This window comes from Uranotaenia lowii, chromosome 3 (assembly GCF_029784155.1).
Source record: "Uranotaenia lowii strain MFRU-FL chromosome 3, ASM2978415v1, whole genome shotgun sequence".
NCBI lineage: Eukaryota > Metazoa > Arthropoda > Insecta > Diptera > Culicidae > Uranotaenia > Uranotaenia lowii.
The window spans coordinates 11,972,243-11,986,924 of record NC_073693.1 but is presented as its reverse complement, the minus strand read 5'-3'; the positions used below and the strand labels follow the sequence as shown (position 1 = coordinate 11,986,924).

The window sequence follows — 14,682 nt, the reverse complement described above, 5'->3', positions numbered from 1 at the left end:
CTAAATATAAATTTAAGAAGATGTAAAGTTATGTGCGAGTTTAAAATTTCGCAACCCTGCGAAGAAACAGTCACAAAACAAATAAAAGCAAGTGCATTCTATTTTGGTGCGTATTGTCACGGGAAAAGTTTGTTTCTTAAAATCGGACCTGTAAACTCGGTGCTATAAAGTAAAATCTGCGCTAAATTTGCAAATTCGCAGTTTTCCGGCGCATAAGGTACCAGTGTTCATATTGTGGATCGTGTTATTAATAATTTCACGCTCACTATAGCGCCGAAGTGTGAATTGCAGTTTTCAATATTTGATGAAAAAATGATGAAATAATTTCATTTCAAAGTTAAATTTCCATTACCTTACGGAGATAGCTTAGAGAGCAAAATATATCTTCGATAGTCACTGAGAAAGAAGGATAGAGGTTGCCGAGCATTGGCATGAACCCTTTCCAATTTTGAGCGAACCATGAAATCTCTTCTCATCGTCCAGATTATCTGTAAATGCATCTAGTCGCAAATAGTTTGTTTCGTTGAATTCGATTGGAACACGAGTCTAAAATTTGTATTTTGCTCATATTTTATGAGCTTAGTCCAAAATCAAAATGGAGCAAAAGATAAGAAAAATAGGGAAAAAGTGTTGTCGACCCAATAAGCTTTTTATCCTGCCTAAAAGGAAAATTAAATTTCTAATCAAAACTCTTGAAAAGTGTATTACAGTGACATGTACCAGAAAAAATTAAATAGAGAAAGGTAATTACTGTTAAGTTTTATAATGCGCTGAAATATGTTTAAATTTATTTTTGTCATCCATAGTCAACTTTTGGAAGAACGATTTATTCGACTGTTACTAAGAATGAACGGTAATGGTTATTAAAATTTTCTTCAAAATATTCATTTTGATAACCAGTAACTATTTAAACATGTGTTAAGAATACTATATGCATTTTGCAGAAAAAAAAACTTCCATTTGAAAGGTATTTATCATATTCGATTTATCAAATATAATAAAAGGGTTCGCTTATTTACGAAAGTACTTACACAAGTAAACTTACATAATTGTTTTCAAGCTGAATGAGAAATTTCTTAAAATTACACGACATGGAATGTTACAACGACATTGAATTTGAATTTAATCAATATTACAATACACTGAACGTGATAATGTCATGTAAAAATATAAGCCAAGAACAGGACTTGACAAATAATTTTGTTCAGCACCATTAATCCTCACAACTCAGAAATAAAAATTGTGCGCATTTTGTCAAAAATAAATGTACATAACAGTGTTAAGAATTCTTGATTCTTGATATTTGGTTAAAAATAACTTCAACAAGATTTACAGTGGAAAAGATTTATTAGCAGCTTGGTGGAGAGCTTAATGTAGACTGAGAAAATTTTCACGGTTGTTTATTAAAGAAAACTTCCGTTTCCATAGAGGTGACCGGTAACCAGCATTCTTTGATTGCCGATTATTCCAACACCCGCCCTGAATCGGTCAATCCCAGGAGGGGCCGCAGGTTGCAGAAACGTCCAGGTTCCAGTGCTTTGGTGAACGCATCTGCAAGTTGGTTTGTTGTTCCTATTGGTACGATCTGCAGCCTTCCATGTGCCACATGATCTCGCAGGAAATGGTGTTTCACATCAATATGCTTCACACGCTTGTTCTCGGTGTTTGTGGCCATCGCAATGCAGCCACGATTGTCTTCAAAAATCTTGAACGGTTTACCAGGGGGAACTTGCTGCAGATCTTCTAAGATTCCTTGTAGCCACAGTCCTTCGGAAGCAGCTACGCTTAAGGCTGCATACTCTGCCTCACAGGATGACAATGCAACGGTTTGTTGCTTCCTACTGGCCCAGGACACCGTATTGCCGAATACCTTGAAGACATAACCGCTCACGGATTTCCTATCTTCAGTATCCGACGCCCAATCCGCATCAGCGAACCCGATCAATACTTCAGCCTTTTCGTCTCGCTTGAATTGGAGCTTGAGGTTCTTCGTGCCTTTCATGTATCGGACCACTCTTTTCAGCGCTTGCCAGTGTGCTTCGCCAGGTTGACTTTGGAAACCTCCCAAGTATGCAACAGCGAATGCAATATCGGGACGGACACATAGCATTGTGTACATGAGACTTCCAAGTAGCTCACGATAAGGATGACAGACCGGATTTCCTTCATTCGTTGGTAGAAAACAGGCCTTCTCCATTGGTGTTTTCACGTGGTTGCAATCTTCCATGCCGAATTTCGCCAACACACGATCCACAGCGACTTCTTGACTCAGAGACATCAAACCAGCAGAACGATCATATCGGATCTTGATTCCGAGAAAGAGGTTCACTTCCCCAAGGTCCGTCATCTGAAGGTTTTTGGAAAGTGATAGCTTGATCTGCTTCATCAGCTCCAGACGATTGCCAACGATGAGCAGGTCGTCAACGTAGATGACGATAAACACCCGCCCTCGATCGTCGTTTCGGGTATATAAGCAATAGTCATGGCAGGAACGCTTGAAACCGAAAACCAGAAGGATGTCATTCAGTTTATTATTCCAACATCGTGGGCTTTGCTTGAGTCCATACAGTGACCGTTCCAACTTGCACACCAGATTCGGCTTTGCGGTGACTCCATCGGGTATGGACAAATAGACGTCTTCTTCTAGTTCACCGTACAGGAACGCCGTCTTGACATCGAGTTGATTGATGAACATCTTCCGGTGCACCGCTACAGCCAGAACAGTTCGTATTGTCGCCAACTTAGCAACAGGGGAATAAGTTTCGCTATAATCGACGCCAGCCTTCTGCAGGAAACCTTTAGCGACTAAACGAGCCTTGTATCGCACAGGTTTTCCATTTTCGTCTTGCTTGACCCGGAACACCCATTTGGATTTGAGAGGAACCACGCCAGCTGGTCGTTCTACCAGCCGCCACACGTGGTTGTCAGCCAGGGACTTCAGTTCTTCATCGACCGCTTGCCTCCAGAAAATCTCATCGTCTCGCCCAGCAATGTCCTTATACGCCTCAGGAGCATCGGAAATGGAATGTTCGACCTCATCTTGTCCCACAACAGCATCAACGTTTGGAACAATATCTGTAGGACAGGATTGCGCGGCAGTGAAAAGTTTTCCAACAACAAAGTCTTTAAACTTACCGGGGAGCTTGCGCTCCCGTTCGCCGCGCCTCGGGGTTACCATATCGAGGTTCGAACCACGGTCTGTTTGCGAAGGGAGCGCTCCGGTTTCGTCAACGTCATCGTCTTCGTCGTCAGTCATGATGCTTCTGTTCTGATCCGGCGGGGGCACCTCTTCGCTTTCAACGGGGTTTTCATGTGGCCGCACTTCTTCAACTTGGAAATCATATTGAATAGGGACCACACTCGACGGACTTTCGCAAGGAACCTTAGCAGCAAACGGAAAACTATTTTCATCAAACTTCACGTCTCTTGACAGGAACAATTCCTTCTTCTCTGGATTCCACAGACGGTAAGCATTTGGAGCATAGCCAACCATCACAGCCAGTTTGCTTTTCGGGTCCAGTTTTCTTCTCTGTTGCGCCGCCACCCAAGCATACGCTTTACAGCCAAAAACTCGAAGTTTGCTCAGGTCTGGCTTGTGGCCTGTCCACATTTCCGCAGGGGTCTTCTGGCAAGATAGAGCACTCGTTGGACTTCTGTTGGTTAGGTACACCGCAGCCAGAACCGCTTCGTTCCACAGGTACTTCGGAGTTTGAGATTCGGACAACATCGCACGAACCTTTTCGATGATTGTTCGATTGAATCGTTCTGACACACCATTTTGCTGCGGTGTATACGCTGCAGTTGACTCAACCTGGATCCCTTTGGACAAGTAAAACTCCCGCTGGTCCTTGGAGCAATATTCTCTGCCTTGATCCACAGTCAGCTTCGAATTTGAATGTCCTAGAGCGACAGTTGCCATCGCTTCGTATTCTCGGAACCGTTGGAATACCTCGGACTTCTTCTTGAGGGGATACACTACTGCGAAGTGCGTGAAATCGTCAATAAACGAGACAAAGTACCGAGAACCATCCCAAGCTGCCGGTGTGATAGGACCACACACGTCGGAGTGAACTTTCTCTAAAGGTCTTGAAGCACGGACTCTTGTACCCGAGAATGGTTCTCGGCACTGCTTTCCAAGAACACATACATCACAAAAATCCAATTTACCTGGTTCCTCGGAAATACCTGTTACCATGTTGTGCTTTACAAGTGCTTGCAAATTCTGGATGCCCAAATGGCCAAGTCGACGGTGCCATAGATTACCGCTCACAGCTCCACACAAGTTGGCCGCCACAGTATCGAGGACCAAATCAAGCTCGTAAAGGTCACCACGAACGGGACATTTTCCGATCAGCTTGCCGTCGTACCGTACAGTTGCTTCCGTTTTCTTGAAAGTAACGTCCAAATTTGCTTTCGCCATCTTCTTCACAGAGAGAAGATTTTCTCGAAGATCAGGAACAAACAGCACATCTTTCAGGACCAGCTTGACGCCTTCCTTATTGACGCCCGTAATTGTTCCTCGATGCCAGGATATCAGCGACTGATCATCTTTCGCCACATTGATGATCACCGGTGCCTTCAGCTTCGTAAGGTCAGCGAAACAGTGTTTCACATTCACGAGGTGGTCCGTGGCCCCAGAATCCAATTTGAAGGTCACGACACCCGTCGCTCGTTCGGAAAAACTCCTTCCAGTCATGAAGGCTATCGCTTTACCTCCACTTGCAGCATTAGCTTCAGCTCGTCCGTCCGACGCAAGCTTGACACGACAATCTTTGGCCTTATGTCCCTTCTTTTGGCAGCGTCTGCACTTTCCCGTGAATTTAACGAACGCTGTCCTCTGTTTCGATCCTTGAAAAGCAGCAGGTTTTTCTTGGTTGGAATCTGCAACTCGGTCCGTTTTCTTCAATTCCTGTGCAAGAAGGCGCTCTCGAACCACGTCCAGTTTCAGATTTTCCTCTCCCAGATTCTCCAAGGCGGTAACTAAGGGATCAAACGATTCGGGAAGAGTGGCAAAAAGCTGAGCAACAACGTCGTTTTCTTCGAGTTTCGCTCCGGCCAACTTCAGCTGACGAATAAGGTCTTCGAAGATCTTCAAATGGTCCTTCACTGACGATCCTTCAACCATTTTTAGCTTCGCAAGTTGCTTTCGGATGAAGGTCTGCGACGAAACGGATTTCTTGGCATAAACGTTCTTCAGGTTTGTCCAAATTTCCTTTGACGTCTCCTTGTCCCGTACAAGATCCAACAGGTCATCGTGAATGAACGAAATCAGCAAATAAGTCGCCTTTCCGTCCTTCTCCAGGAACTTGGCACGTTCAGCCGGAACCACCGGAGGATCGTTCTTGACCACGTCCAAAAGATTCACCGATTTCAAGTAAGCTTCCACCCTGAAGCGCCAATTGTCAAAGCCGGTACCCGAGAACTGCGGGATCCCGTGGACCGGATCTTTGCGTGAGTCGCCCATAACCTCTTGATTCTTGATATTTGGTTAAAAATAACTTCAACAAGATTTACAGTGGAAAAGATTTATTAGCAGCTTGGTGGAGAGCTTAATGTAGACTGAGAAAATTTTCACGGTTGTTTATTAAAGAAAACTTCCGTTTCCATAGAGGTGACCGGTAACCAGCATTCTTTGATTGCCGATTATTCCAACAAGAATTTAAATTTTTCGTGATTCAAGACCCCGAGAAGACGTGGAAATATTGTCATTGAAGTTGAAATCCGAAGTTTTCGCGCTGGTGATCGGCAACCTTGCCAACCAGCGACGTTGTGAAATATATAAAAATATCATTACTGGCAACGCTTGTGTAAAGTAATAACCAGCGTGCCTATACAGCAACGGGTGGTTGCATATTGAGCAAAAGTAGGCAAGGAGTACCAAAAGTTTCTCATTAGTGGGGGGTGGAGACGGAGCGCTTTTTGACAGCGAATTGTTCGCCTACCATGCCTACGATTACGATTGCCACAAGATGAACGATTCCGTGTATTCACGCAGAGTAAACTTGAATTTTGGAACGAATTAAATCTGACTTTGATTCAAAACATTCATTTTTTTGAATCCAACTCCTGTTTTCTTTGAATCAATGAATTATAGTTTTGATTCAAAAGAATAATTTTTGAAGAAAGAATAATTTTTTTGAATTGAATAATTTTGGACTTTGTTTGGCACGTCGGAGAGAAAAAAGAAAAATAAACAGAAACAAGCCCTGCGTCGCGACGCGTCGTTGTCTGGGAGCTTCATTTATCCTTGGCAAAATGCGTCGCAAAAATGGTCGGTAGTGACGTCACTTCTGTCATGGTAACTATGTTTACGAAGAAAAAACTTTACTTCTACTTTTGCAACGTTTCTTTCTCATCACCTCTCTTTCCACCACATTGGGAGACGCCGGCGTCGCGCCGAAGAGAGAAAAATAGATGTAAACAAAACAGAAAACAACACCCGCGTTTTCTGTGGAACGAGCCATCGGAAAGCAGCCGAAATTCACATATTCGCTTATTGGATGCGACCACCAATGTTGACCGTACAATAAATTAACACTGCCACTTGCCAGTCAGGAAGTATTGCGGAACTACTTAAGTTTCCTTAAACCACGGGAAAGACGGTGAAAATTGATCGCAATGTGCTGGTGCCTTCCGGATCGGAAGATTTTGGCAGGTAAGAATTTCTATTCTGGCATAGAGTTTTTTCGAAAGTACCTTTTGGGCTGGATGCGTTCATGGACATCATGGTAACATATTTTGAACAGACGCTTCCTCCAGGACAGTTATGTTTGGACTCAGCCTTCGTCCTAATCGAGCCGAACAAAAAGGTGATTAGACGGATTCTTGAATCATACCGGTTACATCATCAGCTGGTGAAATATTCTAGGTAAGAAAGTCAAAAACATTTCTACTTAGTTCAGTTAATGTCTGTACTTTATCTTATACCAATTGTCTTTCTTAAATAGAATCCTAATGATAAAAAAAGTTGGTATTTAAATTGGTTCTAGTTAGATTAAAAATATTTAAAGCATATTTTAAATTGTTGTCACAAGAAAGCCATATTTGTGAATGCTTCAATTAAAGCAATAGATCAGATTTACTGATTTACTTTCTGATATTTGATATATTTGAAAAACTTAGATATTCTGAATTATATAAAGCAACAGCCTGTTTAAGCAGGATTTAAATCAACTTTCCTATTTCTACGTATCTTATATGTGAAATTATTTCGAAGACCATTCATCCAGAAAAAATGACCTAAGTAGTGAAAAAAGTTTCTCATCCAAATTCAAGTTCTATATAATATGCCTGCACACAGGAAAATGTTTCACTGAATGATAAAGGTGATTATGATAAGGAAGTGTAAAAGAATTCCTAACATTATTTTGAAATGAAATTAATTTGCGGCTTTATCGGTGAGGGTTAAAGAGTTGAAATGAAAGACGGATAGAATATCAGAAGAAAATTCTAAGGTGGTGAAAAGACCACCTTAGAATTTTCTTCTGATATTCTATCCGTCTTTCATTTCAACTCTTTAACCCTCACCGATAAAGCCGCAAATGAATTTCATAAAACAAATTCACGGTGATTTCTCTTCATAATTATTTTGAAATTTTTGATTTTTTTAATAATTAGTTTTTTACCAAACATGTTTCGATTATGATGTTTAACAGTGATTAATCATTTGTTTCCTTTTTTTGTAGGTCTCTCGCGTGGCAGTAATTTCATTCAATTTTCCTTAATTACATTTATTAGAGCTTTGGATAACTAGGTAAGCACTTTTCTAACAACCCTGGATAAGGTTTTCCATAGAAGGTAAGATGTTTATCAATGTTTTAGTCACCGGTTATTTGGTTTTTCATATTCATATAGAATTTAAATACAATGGACGAAGACCATAGAAAGATTTCGGATTGCTGTGCAGCTGCTCGTAGAACCACTGGTAAAACTGCGCTCTTCAAAGGCAAATGCAGTACTCCAATCAATCTGCGGCAATTTACCCCATTGAATCTGCAGCGAACACATACTGAAGATCACGCTACTTCGAAAACATATATAACGTAAGTATAAAAAATTTACTGGTTAATAAAAGCTGGTATTGACCATTTTTTTCTTGCACAGGCATCAGAAAACGACATCTACAGCGCATCATCGATTTAACCCTACAAGCAGTGCCTTGGCTCAGTCCTGCGGCATCTGTTCATTGCCATTGTGATCGCCTACTTTTCGTATGATTTTATCACGACTTCGAAATTGATCCCAAAGACTTGAATCTATGGTCGATTTATGAACTTGGAACATGTAAAGTTTCTGGTGAGTTTGTAAGCAAAATAATGAAAAATAAATTGTTAGTATTCAAGTAAATAAAGTTTTCTAATCATGCCACAAAATGAACGAAAAGTGTAATATCACATCATTTATGATGTAAAGAAACGAAGCATCACATTGACAGAATTTTACACGTATTTAAAATTTTACGGTTTCTAAATTTTACACGTCCTTTAAATTTTACACGTTTTTGAAATTTTACAGGTCTTTGAAATTTTACACGTCTTTGAAGTTTACAGGCGTGTAAAATTTAAATCGCACTGAAAATCTCGTCATATGTGATGCTTCTTTTTCTTTACATCATAATATGTAATTTTACATTTTTTTTTTTGGTAGTGTGTAACTTTAGATAAGCGAACAATTAATAAAATATCATTGATTTTGTATAATGAATAAAGGTTAAGAATAGTTTAAGGTTTGTTTTTTTTTAATATTTCCCGTAATTTTATAAAATTAAATTTTGTGTTTTTTTTAATAAGGTGCATAAACAATATAAGAATATGAATATTAAAATGAAATGTATGCCTCTAAAATTGTGTCTCCGAAAGCTCAGATGACTAAAAATATAAACGACGCTGAATCAAAGCAATCGAACGATTTTTTTAATTCAACAACGTTATAAGCTAAGTTCAGATACCGGTATTTCAATAGCAACTTACTATTTTTATCGGTGAGCGTTTTCAATCGAAAACGCTCACTGAAGAAGATAGTAAGTTGCTATCGAAATGCCGACATCTGAACTTTTCTTATACTGTGGTTAAATGAAAAGAAGTTTTTCGATTGCTTTGATTCAGTAGAATTATTCACATATTAGGATGTACGATGCTATATTATATCATCAATGATCTAAATTTATGTCAAAAACGATGCTACGCTTTTGTGCGTCCTACTTGACGTAAATTTACATCATTGATGATGTAATATTATGTCGAATGTGCTATTCAATTATAGCCGGAAATTTTATGTCTTCAAGCGTTTCTGTATTTCCAATGTAATTTTATGTCAAAAGTGATGCTTCTTTTTTGTGCATCCTTTTTGACATAAATTTACACCAAAAAATTAATAGTGTGTAGTTGAAAGTCATGTTAAAAATCAAGAATTGAGGTTCAATAGTTGAAAGTTGAGTCCCATATGTCCAAGAGTCAAGCGTCAAATTTAAAGGTTCTAGAATGAAGAATTGGATATTGAAATTCAAGTTTCAAAAGTTGAGTAATTCAATAGTTAAGGGTTGAGAGTAATATGTTCAAAAGTCAAGCGTCAAATGTCAAAGTTCTTGAGTCGGATGTCAAGAATCAAGTTTCAAAATTTTAGAGCCTGGTGTCAAGGACCAAGAGTTAAAAGTCAAGAGTTGCAGTTCGAAAGTTAAAAGATAATAGGTAATCGTAGATTCCCGCGTCATATGTCAAGCTTCTTGAATCAAGAATAGGAATTCGAAAGTCAGGTTAGGTAAGAGTCTTGTTGGAAGCCACGAGTTAAGAGAGATTTAACACGTTTCTTCGCCATGGGACCCATATTCGTGTGACGGGTGTATGTCCTGGGAGGCCCGTCACATCAAAAACGCGTGACGCTCTGTTACGCAAGTTAGTTAGTTAGTTACGCTCAGTTAAGCCACACGTTGCAAATCCTGTAGTTCTCCTTCTTTACTTTCTCGCTCCGAGAATTTCTTTGGGCCCGGCTATTAAAACTACCAAAATGAGCGTGGCGACGAACGTGTTAATAGTTGAAAGTTAAGAGTCATAGGTTCAAAAGTTGAGAGTAAATGCCATGAGTTGGAATTGAATGGTGTTGAGAGTCTTATGTTCAAGAGTCAAGCGTTAAATGTCAAGGTTCTATTGGTAGGAATTGAAAATCTAGAATCAATGTTCAAAACTTGAGAGTCTAACGTCAAACGCCACGAGATAAAAATCAGGAGTTGCCTATTAGTTTGAAATTAAAAGTCATGAGTTATGAATTGAAAATCGAAATTCAAGGTTCAAAAGTTAAAAATAAAAGTCAAGATCTAAAAACAATACTGTTAAGAACAATACTGAATTGATTGTGCAAGAGTTAAGCGTCAAATGTCAAGGTTCCAATGTAAAGAACTGGAAAAGAGTGAGGTTCGAAAGTAAGAAGCCTAGTGTTAAAACCCACGAGTAAAAACCCAATAATCGAGATTCAATGGTTGAAAGTTAAGAGTTGAGGTTTAATAGTCGAATTGGAAATCGAAATACAAAGTTCAAAGGTTAAGAGTTCTCAGCATTGAAACAATAGGAGTTTAGAGAAGGAAGTGAATGTGGTGGATAGAGTTAGAATCGATGTAATATATAAACTTTATATACATTGAATCATTGGGATCAACATGTGATCTGCTGATATGTAGCCAAATAATCAAATAAACTTAAGAATTATTTGCCATTTGATGGTTTGATAACCCAAGCAACCAAAAGTCTCGTTAAAAAGGTCGAACACAGCTTAATCAGCATAATCAATGTGCTGAAGTTCGTTTTATTCAGCCCAAAATTTAAGTTCTTATTGAAACTTTAAAGTTCCATTACAGATTTGAACGGCCTTCTATTCAGCCCACAAGTAAACGTTTAATCAGCGAAAACAAAAAAAAATTCTCCTCTCCTCTCTTACTTTGGCCACCACCAGCCCATGTGGTGCTGCCGGTTTCTCGGCATCCATCTTTATTCCTCCCATCACCTCCCTCAATTGATCTTACTTAATTGCTTTGTTTTTAACTTTGTTCGATACATGCCAGCACGCCCGCCAGTTCTGCTACACAATTATTTGATTCGCTTACTCAAGCGATTAAACAACCTAATGGAAAAAATTAGTCCTGGTACCAGATTTGAACCCGATCCTGCGAAATGATAGCCGAACACGCTGCCACGACGCCACGCCTAGATGTTGCCTTACCGGCAGCTAAAATTCAAAGTGGTTATAAGCTTCCTAGAATACCCGCAAGGGGAGCCAGCAGCAGAGACGCATGTTGATTATGACTAAGAAACATTACGAAACGGCGTATAAATCAATCATCCGTGAAAATAATATCGGTTTAAAAAAAATGGAATTCCATGTTTATAACTGTTAAGCTAAAAATTATACAAATTCTTGAGTTTATCTTGAAATTTAATTAATGAATTGCTTCAACTGACTTTCAATGTGTGATAAATTCGTGGCAAGTAAATACAGTTGGACGAAATTTTATAAAGTCAAAATATTTACATGTTTCACAATCAATCATTTGCGAGTTAGCTATAAGTTGTTCTGATTTGAAGTTTCAATATAAATTATACATTTCAACAATTTCCAAACTCCAAAAAATGTTTTATTTATTATATGCCCTTATGTAGTGTTCGTTCACATTTCATATTCATGAAATGGCGGACATGTCTCAAAATAGGCTGTTTGAGGAACTTTTAGGAACTTCGAGTCTATAGAAGGCTATTTGAGAACCAATTTGTAACTTTTATTTTGAATAATGCGATTGACATGTCACAAAAAAGGCTATTTTAGGAACTTCTTGAAACTTGAAGTCCACAGAAGGCTATTTGAGAACTAATTTGTAACTTTTATACTGTGTGGATACGATGGACATGTCACAAAATAAGCTATTCGAGGAACTTTTTGGAACTTCAAGTCCATACAAGGCTTTTTGAGGAACCTTTTGTAACTTTCATGATTACATTTGAGAAAATTCGGTACCAAATCCCTTTAGAACCTTTGTTCAGCGAAATTCGAACTTTGGAGGCACGAGTTTAAGTAGATAAGAGACTTTTGGTTGCTTGGGAATTAAATCGATTCAAGCGACCATTTCTCGTTATGTTTATACAAAGAAATGTTTCGCGCAACCCTTATAAATTACTGAAAGTTTGTGTTAACTCAAGTGATTTTTTCTAAACGTGTAAATATTAACTCACAGTTACGTGAAAACAAATGTGCGTGCGTAATGTTGTCACGCTGGAGATGTCATTTTCTCAACGATGTTTGGGAAGAGTATTTTCGGTATTTGATTGCGGAAAATAAAGGGTGTTCACGATGGAATTGCAACACTATGAAATTGCTGCTGCTGAAATGAAAATTTAGCTGGATTTAATGCATAGTGCATTGTTTACATCCTGCATGTTTTAAAGTCCTGTGATCAAAACTCGCGAAAATGGAGTCGAAAGAACAGTTCGTGCGTGATAAAATCTTGCTCATTCATCACGAGAACAACGTTGGAAAGTCGCGAATTTCACGGTGTCGCGAGTGATTAGGCATTTCGAGGAACGATTGACCACCGATCGGAACCTGTAGTTTTGGCGTTCAACCGAAACCCGAACGCCTCCGTTCGGGATGTGGCTAAGAAGCTGCACCTAAGCCGAAGTTTTGTCCAGAAGGCCAAAACAAAGGCTGGGCTTCGAACGTTCAAGGTACAAAAGGCCCCTAATCCCGACGAGAAGCAGAACAAGTCCGCCAAAACCCGTGCCAGGAAGTTGTACCTCAACGTGCTGACGAAATTTGAACGGTGCATCATGGACGACGAAACATATGTGAAGGCCGACTTCAAACAGATCCCCGGCAACCTGTTTTTCACGGCCAAGGATAAGTTCAGCGTTCCGGAGCATGTCCGCACTCAGAAGATGTCCAAATTTGCGAATAAATTCGCATGTGCGGGAAGCGAAGTGCACCTTTAGCACTATTAACGGACAGGTGTACATGAAAAAGTGCCTATAGAAGCGCCTGCTTCCTCCCCTGAAGGCCCACAACGTCCCAGCAATCGTCTGGCCGGATTTGGCCTCATGCACTACTCCAAAGACGTGCTGAAGTGGTATGCGAACAATAAGGTCAATTTCGTGCCGAAAATGTTCAACTCTCCCAACACTCCGGAGCTCTGCCCCATCAGAAGTCCGGGCGTTTATGAAGCAGCACCTTCTAAAACGATCTAAGGTAGTGAAGACAGTCGAAGAAATGAAGAAAGTATAGGTTTAAATGCAAAAAAACGGCTCATTCACAGGAAGTGCAGAATCTTATGGCCGGGGTTAAGGCCAAGGTTCGGGCATTTGCGAATGGACTGTAAATAAAATACGAGTAAAATGGTGAAATGCAGTTATTTTTCAATACCTGAAAATTAGATGGCAATCGGATGAAAACTTGAATTTTGCGAATCAATTTTGTGTGTGGCAATTTCATCGTGGTCCCTAAGGCAAACTTCATTGCTCGTTATTAGATAACAAGAAAAAATCGTTCTCGCACATTTTTGATTACAAAAAAAAACTTTACCTAAAAAGAAAATAATTCTTATCAAATCATTCCATCGATAAATGATTTTATTCAAAATTTAAGAGATAAAATGTTGCAATATGCTTAAAAACAATTTTTTAAACTCTCTGGTAGAGACTTCGCTATTGGGACACTTTGCAGATTATGGGGCAGCGCTTCAACTTGAAACAAAAATTCCCATCGAATGTCCAAATGTGGTAGCTTCTGAAGAGCTCGAATGTCCGGAAGCTTCTTCAAATGCACTTAAATACTTGTACAACGACACTATTCAGGGACAAAATAATTCAAATTTTTACGATATGGTATTTACGGGCAAGAAAAATAACGTTGGATAATTTAACTCTTTATAAATTTGATACTTAATCATCCAAATTCTGAACAACTAATTTCCTTTACAAAGTTTTTCCAACATTGAGCTGAGAACTATTGCTAAAAATGTGTGAATGAAAATTAATTGATGACCCGAATGTTTGATATGTTTCCTCAGCGTGTAGAATTGGAAAATAAGGAATCAAAACAGGAACTGCGAAGTGTCAAAAACGGTAAGATCAGGCAGTGCGTGAATCGACCCATTTGGTGAGCCGAATATTCGGCCTAATGGTTTTTGGGTACATCTTTAAAATAAATATCACTTTCCCTGATTAAAAATTTGATGCAAAGTTGAGCATTCGAAATCACTTGTTTCAAAAATGAAATATTGTCACAAGCATAATTTTCAAATCAATCGGGCTAAGTGATCTAAAATAAAAAAAAATTTGTAATTAATGCTGATTAACACTTTGTATGTAAATGTTTTCAAAGATGGACGCATTTTCTTAAAACTTTTTTTTATCATTTTATTTCCAAAATTTTCATGGTGCAAGAATAGAAATATATGGTTTTTTTCATTATAACTGGCATCCTTGCCTAAGTCGTGCTCGAAATACACGAATTTCTCGAATTAGTGCTTCCATTTTGTCCGCTAGAGCATGCTGATGCTGTCGCCTTTTCATTGTATGGAGAAAACGACTGTAATCAATATTGGTTAAGTATATTTGTTGGAATCTTTGTAAGAATTTTAAACAGCGGTTTCCAACAATAGTTTAACTTCCTTTATTGCACTATAAATGTTACAACCCCAATCAATCA

General features: G+C 39.0%; 1 protein-coding gene and 1 long non-coding RNA gene across 4 annotated transcripts in view; one reads left to right on the top strand and one right to left on the bottom strand.

Moving 5' to 3' along the window:
* The window catches only part of LOC129750963 (opsin, ultraviolet-sensitive), a 422,334-nt gene that overhangs the window by 114,364 nt on the left and 293,288 nt on the right, over positions 1-14,682 (bottom strand). The window lies entirely within an intron of this gene.
* Positions 6,463-7,769, top strand: LOC129750974 (uncharacterized). The gene is made up of 3 exons (XR_008738542.1): positions 6,463-6,655; positions 6,747-6,868; positions 7,686-7,769. It is a non-coding gene; the product is annotated as an uncharacterized LOC129750974 (long non-coding RNA).